The 7,846-nt window shown below is 40.2% G+C and overlaps 1 non-coding gene across 1 annotated transcript; it reads left to right on the forward strand.

The window, feature by feature from the left end:
- The first annotated feature begins 5,966 nt into the window (after positions 1–5,966).
- On the forward strand, positions 5,967–6,074 carry LOC130971481 (small nucleolar RNA R71). The gene has a single exon (XR_009082698.1). It is a non-coding gene; the product is annotated as a small nucleolar RNA R71 (small nucleolar RNA).
- Positions 6,075–7,846: the final 1,772 nt, after the last annotated feature.

The raw sequence follows: 7,846 nt of genomic DNA on the forward strand, positions 1-7,846 counted from the left end.
ATCTTAGTCAGGCAGACTCAAATGGTTATAGATGATGAATAAAACATAAAGATAAAGATAGAGATACTTATGCAATTCATTGGTGAGAACTTCAGATAAGCGTATGAAGATGCTTTGTCCCTTCCGTCTCTCTGCTTTCCTACTGTCTTCATCCAATCCTTCTTACTCCTTTCCATGGCAAGCTGTATGTTGGGCATCACCGTTGTCAATGGCTACAGTCCCGTCCTCTCAGTGGAAATGTTCAACGCACCTTGTCACGGCACGGCTATCCAGCTGTCGATTCTCGATCATGTCGGAATAGAATCCAGTGATTCTTTTGCGTCTGTCACTAACGCCCCACAATCGTGAGTTTGAAGCTCGTCACAGTCATTTGATCATTGAATCCTACTCAAAATACCACAGACAAGGTTTAGACCTTCCGGATTCTCTTGAATGCCGCCATCAATTATAGCTTATACCACGAAGATTCCGGTTAAAGAACCCAAGAGATATCTACCCAATCTAAGGTAGAACGGAGGTGATTGACGGTCACACGTTCATAGGTGAGAATGATGATGAGTGTCACGGATCATCACATTCATCAAGTTGAAGAACAAGTGATATCTTGGAATAAGAACAAGCTGAATTGAATAGAAGAACAATAGTAATTGCATAATACTCGAGGTACAGCAGAGCTCCACACCTTAATCTATGGTGTGTAGAAATCCACCGTTGAAATACATAAGAAACAAGGTCTAGGCATGGCCATGAGGCCAGCCTCCCAAAGAGGGTCAATCATAAAGCATGATAAAGATGAAAATACAATAGTAAAAGGTCCTATTTATAGGGAAAGCTTAAGAATTACAAAGATGAGTAAATGACAAAAAATCCACTTCCGGCCCACGTGGTGTGTGCTTGGGCTGAGCATTGAAGCATTTTCGTGTAGAGATTCTTGGGTTAAAACACCAGCTTTTGTGCCAGTTTGGGCGTTTAACTCCCATTCTTGTGCCAGTTCGGCGTTTAACTGGGAATTCTGAAGGTGACTTTGAACGCCGGTTTGGGCTATCAAATCTTGGGCAAAGTATGGACTATCATATATTGCTGGAAAGCCCAGGATGTCTACTTTCCAACGCCGTTGAGAGAGCGCCCAATTGGGCTTCTGTAGCTTCAGAAAATACTTCGAGTGCAGGAGGTCAGAATCCAACAGCATCTGCAGTCCTTTTCAGTCTCTGAATCAGATTTTGCTCAGGTCCCTCAATTTCAGCCAGAAAATACCTGAAATCACAGAAAAATACACAAACTCATAGTAAAGTCCAGAAAAGTGAATTTTAACTAAAACTAATAAAAAGTATACTAAAAAACTAACTAAATCTACTAAAAACATACTAAAAACAATGCCAAAAAGCGTACAAATTATCCGCTCATCACAACACCAACTTAAATGTTGCTTGTCCCCAAGCAACTGAAAATCAAATAAGATAAAAAGAAGAGAAATACTATAGACTCCAAATATCAATGAAACTTAGCTCCAATTAGATGAGCGGGTCTAGTAGCTTTTTGCCTCTGAACAGTTTTGGCATCTCACTCTATCCTTTGAAATTCAGAATGATTGGCTTCTATAGGAACTCAGAATCCAGATAGTGTTATTGATTCTCCTAGTTAAGATGATGATTCTTGAACACAGCTACTTTATGAGTCTTGCCGTGGCCCAAAGCACTCTGTCTTCCAGTATTACCACGGATACATACATGCCACAGACACATAATGGGTGAACCTTTTCAGATTGTGACTTAGCTTGCTAGAGTCCCCAATTAGAGGTGTCCAGGGTTCTTAAGCACACTCTTTTTGCCTTGGATCACAACTTTATTTTTTTCTTTTTCTTTCTTTTTCTTTTTCTCCCTTTTTTTTCGTTTTTTTTTTTGTATTCACTGCTTTTTCTTGCTTCAAGAATCATTTTTATGATTTTTCAGATCCTCAGTAACATGTCTCCTTTTTCATCATTCTTTCAAGAGCCAACAATTTTAACATTCATGAACAACAACTTCAAAAGACATATGCACTGTTCAAGCATACATTTAGAAAATAAAAAGTATTGTCACCACATCAAACTAATTAAGCTAGTTTTAAAGATGAATTCGAAATCCTGTACTTCTTGTTCTTTTGTGATAAAAATAGTTTCCATTTAAGAAAGGTGATGGATTTATAGGACATTCAAACTTAAGGCATAGACTAAGCCACTAATGATCATAAGACACAAACATGGACAAACATAAGCATTAATTTTCGAAAAACAGGAAAATAAAGACCAAGGAAATTAAAGAACGGGTCCACCTTAGTGATGGCGGCTTGTTCATCCTCTTGAAGGTCTTATGGAGTGCTTGAGCTCCTCAATGTCTCTTCCTTGTCTTTGTTGCTCCTCTCTCATGATTCTTTGATCTTCTCTAATTTCATAGAGGAGGATGGATGTTCTTGGTGCTCCACCCTTAGTTGTCCCATGTTGGAACTCAATTCTCCTAGGGAGGTGTTGATTTGCTCCCAATAGTTTTGTGGAGGAAAGTGCATCCCTTGAGGTATCTCAGGGATTTCATGATGTGTGGGATCTCTTGTTTGCTCCATCCTTTTCTTAGTGATGGGCTTGTCCTCATCAATGAGGATGTCTCCTTCTATGTCAACTCCAACTGAATAACAGAGGTGACAAATGAGATGAGGAAAGGCTAACCTTGCCAAGGTAGAGGACTTGTCCGCCACCTTATAGAGTTCTTGGGCTATAACCTCATGAACTTCTACTTCTTCTCCAATCATGATGCTATGAATCATGATGGCCCGGTCTAGAGTAACTTCGGACCGGTTGCTAGGGAATGATTGAGCGTTGGATAACTCCAACCATCCTCTAGCCATGGGCTTGAGGTCGTGCCTTCTCAGTTGAACCGGCTTCCCTCTTGAATCTCTCTTCCATTGGGCGCCTCTTCACAAATGTCTGTGGGACTTGGTCTAACCTTTGATCAAGTTGACCCTTCTAGTGTAAGGATGTTCATCTCCTTGCATCATGGGCAAGTTGAATGCCAACCTTACATTTTCTGGACTAAAATCTAAGTATTTCCCCCGAACCATTGTAAGCCAATTCTTTGGGTCAGGGTTCACACTTTGATCATGGTCTTGGTGATCCATGCATTGGCATAGAACTCTGAACCATTAAGATTCGACTTGTTGAATGGGGTTGGTAAGAACTTCCCAACCTTTTCTTCTAATCTCATGTCGGATCTCCGGATATTCACTCTTTTGAGTTTGAAAGGGACCTCGGGGATCACCTTCTTCAAGGCCACAACTTCATAGAAGTGGTCTTGATGCCTTTGAGATGAATCTCCATCTCCCATGACTCGGAGGTGAAAGCTTTTGCCTTCCCTTTCCTCTTTCTAGAGGTTTCTCCGGCCTTGGATGCCATAAATGGTTATGGAAAAACAAAAAGCAATGCTTTTACCACACCAAACTTAAAAGGTTTGCTCGTCCTCGAGCAAAAGAAGAAGAAGAGAGTAGAAGAAGAAGAAATAGAGGAGAGGGAGATGCTTGTGGTTCGGCCAAAAGGGGGAAGAAGTAGTGTGTAGGGTGTGTGAAAATGAAGGAGTGAAGATGGGTTTATATAGGGGTGAAGAGAGGGGTAGGGTTCGGCCATTATGGGTGGGTTTGGGAGGGAAAGTGGTTTGAATTTGAATGGTGAGGTGGGTGGGGTTTTATGAAGGATGGATGTGAGTGGTGAAGAGAAAGATGGGATTTGATAGGTGAAGGGTTTTTGGGGAAGAGGTGTTGAGGTGATTGGTGAAGAAGAAGAGAGAGGGTGGTGGGGTAGGTGGGGATCCTGTGGGGTCCACAGATCCTGAGGTGTCAAGGAAAATTCAACACTGCACCAAGTGGCGTGCAAAAATGCACCCTTTGCCAATTCTGGCGTTAAACGCCGAGCTGGTGCCCATTTCTGGCGTTTAACACCAAGTGCTTACCCTTTTCTGGCGTTTAACGCCAGTCTGGTGCCCCTTTCTGGCGTTAAACGCCCAGAATGGTGCCAGACTGGGCATTAAACGCCCATCTGCTAGCCTCACTGGCGTTTAAACGCCAGCAAGTTCTCCTCCAGGGTGTGCTATTTTTCTTTCTGTTTTTATTTTTCGATTGATTTTGTGACTTCTCATGATCATCAACCTACAGAAAACATAAAATAACAAAGGAAAATAGATAAAATATAACATTGGGTTGCCTCCCAACAAGCACTTCTTTAATGTCAATAGCTTGACAGAGGGCTCTCATGGAGCCTCACAGATACTCAGAGCAATGTTGGAACCTCCCAACACCAAACTTAGAGTTTGAATGTGGGGGTTCAACACCAAACTTAGAGTTTGGTTGTGGCTTCCCAACACCAAACTTAGAGTTTGACTGTGGGGGCTCTGTTTGACTCTGTTTTGAGAGAAGCTCTTCATGCTTCCTCTCCATGGTGACAGAGGGATATCCTTGAGCCTTAAACACAAAGGATTCTTCATTCACTTGAATGATCAATTCTCCTCTGTCAACATCAATCACAGCCTTTGCTGTGGCTAGGAAGGGTCTGCCAAGAATGATAAATTCATCCATGCTCCTCCCAGTCTCTAGGACTATGAAATCAGCAGGGATGTAATGGTCTTCAATCTTCACCAGAACATCCTCTACTAGCCCATAAGCTTGTTTTCTTGAATTGTCAGCCATCTCTAGTGAGATTCTTGCAGCTTGTACCTCCAAGATTCCTAGCTTCTCCATTACAGAGAAAGGATGAGGTTTATACTTGACCCTAAGTCACACAAAGCCTTCTTAAAGGTCATGGTGCCTATGGTACAAGGTATTGAAAACTTCCCAGGATCTTGTCTCTTTTGAGGTAATTTCTGCCTAGACAAGTCATCCAGTTCTTTGGTGACCAAAGGAGGTTCGTTCTCCCAAGTCTCATTTCCCAATAACTTGTCATTTAGCTTCATGATTGCTCCAAGGTATTTAGCAACTTGCTCTTCAGTGACATACTCATCCTCTTCAGAGGAAGAATACTCATCAGAGCTCATGAATGGCAGAAGTAAGTCCAATGAAATCTCTATGGTCTCATTTTGAGCCTCAGATTCCCATGGTTCCTCATTAGGGAACTCATTGGAGGCTAATGGACGTCCATTGAGGTCTTCCTCAGTGGAGTTCACTGCCTCTTCCTCCTCTCCAAATTCGGCCATGTTGATGGCCTTGCACTCTCCTTTTGGATTTTCTTCTGTATTGCTTGGAAGAGTACTAGGAGGGAGTTCAGTAATTTTCTTGCTCAGCTGTCCCACTTGTGCCTCCAAGTTTCTAATGGAGGACCTTGTTTCATTCATGAAACTTTGAGTGGTTTTGATTAGATCAGAGACCATGGTTGCTAAGTCAGAGTGGTTCTACTTAGAATTCTCTGTCTGTTGCTGAGAAGATGATGGAAAAGGCTTGCTATTGCTAAACCTGTTTCTTCCACCATTATTGTTGTTGAAACCTTGTTGAGGTCTCGGTTGATCCTTCCATGAGTGATTTGGATGATTTCTCCATGAAGAATTATAGGTGTTTCCATAGGGTTCTCCCATGTAATTCACTTCTTCCATTGAAGGGTTCTCAGGATCATAAGCTTCTTCTTCAGATGAAGCATCCTTAGTACTGCCTGGTGCATTTTGTATTCCAGATAGACTTTGAGAAATCATATTGACTTGCTGAGTCAATATTTTATTCTGAGCCAGAATGGTATTCAGAGTATCAATCTCAAGAACTCCTTTCTTCTGATTTGTTCCATTGTTCACAGGATTCCTTTCAGAAGTGTACATAAATTGGTTATTTGCAACCATTTCAATTAGTTCTTGAGCTTCTGCAGGCGTCTTCTTCAGATGAAGAGATCCTCCAGCAGAGCTATCCAAAGACATCTTGGATAGTTTAGAGAGTCCATCATAGAAAATACCTATGATGCTCCATTCAGAAAGCATGTCAGAAGGACATTTTCTGATCAATTGTTTGTATCTTTCCCAAGCTTCATAGAGGGATTCTCCTTCCTTCTGTCTGAAGGTTTGGACTTCCACTCTAAGCTTACTCAATTTTTGAGGTGGAAAGAACTTTGCCAAGAAGGCATTGACTAGCTTTTCCCAAGAGTTCAGGCTGTCTTTAGGTTGTAAGTCCAACCATATTCTAGCTCTGTCTCTTACAGCAAAAGGGAATAGCATAAGTCTGTAGACCTCAGGGTCAACCCCATTAGTCTTGACAGTGTCACAGATTTGCAAGAATTCAGCTAAAAACTGATGAGGATTTCCAATGGAAGTCCATGGAACTTGCAATTCTGTTGCATTAGAGAAACTAATTGAGGCTTAAGCTCAAAGTTGTTTGCTCCAATGGCAGGGATAGAGATGCTTCTCCATAGAAGTCGGGAGTAGGTGCAGTAAAGTCACCCAGCACCTTCCTTGCATTGTTTGCATTGTTGTTGTTTTCGGCTGCCATGGGTTCTTCTTCTTTGAAGATTTCTGTTAGGTCCTCTATAGAGAGTTGTGCCTTAGCTTCTCTTAGCTTTCGCTTCAAGGTCCTTTCAGGTTCAGGGTCAGCCTCAACAAGAATGCTTTTGTCTTTGCTCCTGCTCATATGAAAGAGAAGAGAACAAGAAAATGTGGAATCCTCTATGTCACAGTATAGAGATCCCTTGAGGTGTCAGAGGAAAAGAAAAATAGAAGGAAGAGGTAGAAGAATTCGAACTTAGTGAGATAGAGTTCGAATTGTGCATTGAGGAGGAGTGGTACTCCATAAATAGAAGGATGTGAGAAGAGAGGAAGAGTTTTTCGAAAATTAAGTCAAAAAGATTTTAAAAACATTTTGAAAAACTTGAATTGATTTTCGAAAACTAAAAGTGGGAAAGAAATCAAGTGATTTTTGAAAAAGATTTTGAAATTAGCAATCAAAAAGATATGATTGAAAACTATTTTGAAAAAGATATAATTGAAAAGATATGATTTGAAAAACAATTTTAAAAAGATTTGATTTTAAAAAATTAATGACTTGCCTAACAAGAAAAGATATGATTCAAACATTAAACCTTTCTCAACAGAAAAGGCAACATACTTGAAATGTTCAATCAAATCATTAATTGTTAGCAAGTATTTTTGAAAAAGGAAAGAAATTGATTTTGAAAACATATGATTGAAAATATTTGATTTGAAAAAGATTTGATTTTGAAAACTTGAAAAAAATTGATTTGAAAACAGAATCTTCCCTCTTGTGCCATCCTAGCGTTAAACGCCCAGAATGGTGTCCATTCTGGCGTTTAACGCCCAAAATGCTACCCTTTTGGGCGTTAAACGCCCAACCAGGTATCCTGGCTGGCGTTTAAAAGCCAGTTTTCCTTCTTCACTGGGCGTTTTGAACGCCCAGCTTTTTCTGTATAATTCCTCTGCTGCATGTACTGAATCTTCAATCCTCTGTATTATTGACTTGAAAATAGAACCAAGATCAAATAAATAGTGCATGCAAGACACCAAACTTAAAATAAGACACTGGACTCAAATAAGAAACATAAAATATTTTTTGGTTTTTATGATTTTGTAATTTTTTTGTGCTTTTTCGAAAATTAAGTGGAAAAAGAAAATAAAGGTATCAAAATTCTTAATGAGAATTCCAGGAATCATGCAACGTTAGTCTAAAGCTTTAGTCTAAAGGAATTAGACATGGATAGCTAAGCTTCAGCAGGACATTGCATTCAAGGGCTAAATTGATGAGAATCAATCAGCTTTGGTGATGATAAGAACATCACCTTGAAACACTAGAATTCATTCTTTAAGAACTCTGAAGATAAATACCTAATCTAAGTAACAAGATGAAC

Source organism: Arachis stenosperma, chromosome 3 (assembly GCF_014773155.1).
Source record: "Arachis stenosperma cultivar V10309 chromosome 3, arast.V10309.gnm1.PFL2, whole genome shotgun sequence".
NCBI classification, from domain to species: domain Eukaryota; kingdom Viridiplantae; phylum Streptophyta; class Magnoliopsida; order Fabales; family Fabaceae; genus Arachis; species Arachis stenosperma.